Source organism: Leucoraja erinacea, chromosome 4 (assembly GCF_028641065.1).
Source record: "Leucoraja erinacea ecotype New England chromosome 4, Leri_hhj_1, whole genome shotgun sequence".
Classification (NCBI taxonomy): domain Eukaryota; kingdom Metazoa; phylum Chordata; class Chondrichthyes; order Rajiformes; family Rajidae; genus Leucoraja; species Leucoraja erinaceus.
Genome location: NC_073380.1, coordinates 70020706 through 70022343, shown reverse-complemented (window position 1 = coordinate 70022343; position 1638 = coordinate 70020706).

Below are 1638 nucleotides of genomic sequence, written 5' to 3'. Positions count from 1 at the left end.
AAGTTTATTGGCCAAGTATTCACATACAAGGAATTTGCCTTGGTGCTCTGCCCGGAAGAGCTATTACTCGTGGGGGGAAAAGCTGTTTTTTTGTCTGGCTGTGGCAGCTTTAACAGTCCAGAGTCGCCCTCCAGAGGGAAGTGATTCAAAGAGTTTGTGAGAGAGGTCAGAGATGATCTTTCCCACTTGCTTCCTGGCCCTTGCAGTGTACAGTTCGTCAATGGAGGGAAGGTTGCAGCCAATAACCTTCTCAGCTGATCGGACGATTCGCTTCAGCCCCCGGATGTCGTGCTTGGTGGCTGAGCCAAACCAGACCAGGATGGAGAAGGTGAGGACAGACTCTACGATGGCCATATAGAATTGGACCATTATTGCCTGTGGCAGATTGTGCTTCCTCAGCTGCCCGCAGGAAGTGCATCCTCTGTTGTGCCTTTTTGACTGTGGAGTCAATGGTGGCCCCCCATTTAAGGTCCTTGGAGATGATGGTTCCCAGGAACTTAAAAGGTTCCACAGATGTGACTGTGGTATTGTTGATGGCGAGTAGGTTGAGGGGAGGGGGATCTCTCCTAAAGTCTACAATCAATTCCACTGTCTTAAGAGCATTGAGCTCCAGGCTGTTGCAATGGCACCAGGACGCCAACTGTGTCACTTCCTGTCTGTAGGCAGATTCCTCCCCATCCTGGAGCAGTCCAATCAGGGTTATGTCATCCGCAAACTTGAGAAGCTTGACAGAGGAGTCAGTGGAGGTGCAGTCGTTGGTGTAGAGGGGAGATGCGGATGAGGGATTCATCTACGACAGCAAGAGGGGGAACGCGTTTACTAAAGAAAAAGGACATCTTAGATGTTCTAGAATGTCGGGACCAGCCCCGCACAACTCCAGACGGCTCCGCGGTTGGAAGTGGGACCGGCCCCGCGAGGCCGTACGCCTCAAGCCACCACGTTTGGTCACGCTAGACGCATGCAATCGCATGCTGGTGGGACAGGCCCTTTACTTACTTAAATTCAAGATCAACACAAAAACCTGGAGTAACTCAGCGGGACAGGCAGCAATAGACAATAGACAATAGGTGCAGGAATAGGCCATACGGCCCTTCAAGCCAGCACCACCACTCAATGTGAACATGGCTGATCATCCACAATCAGTACATCCGTTCCTGCCTTCTCCCCATATCCCCTACTCCTCTATCTTCAAGAGCCCTATGTAGCTCTCTCTTGAAAGAGAGAACCGGCCTCCACCGCCCTCTGAGGCAGAGAATTCCACAGACTCATAACCCTCTGTGTGAAAAAAATGTTTCATCATCTCCATTCTAAATGGCTTACCCCTTATTCATAAACTGTGGCACCTGGTTCTGGACTCTCCCAACATCAGGAACATGTTTCCTGCCTCCAGTGTGTCCAAACCCTTAATAATCTTATGTTTCAATAGGATCTCCTCTCATCCTTCTAAATTCCAGACTATACAAGCCCAGCCGCTCCATTCTCTCAGCATATGACATTCCCGCCATCCCGGGAATTAACTTTGTGAACCTTCGCTACACTCCCTCAATAGCAAGAATGTCCTTCCTCAAATTTGGAGACTAAAACTGCACACAATACTCCAGGTGTGGTCTCACTAGGGGCCTGAACAACTGCAGAAGA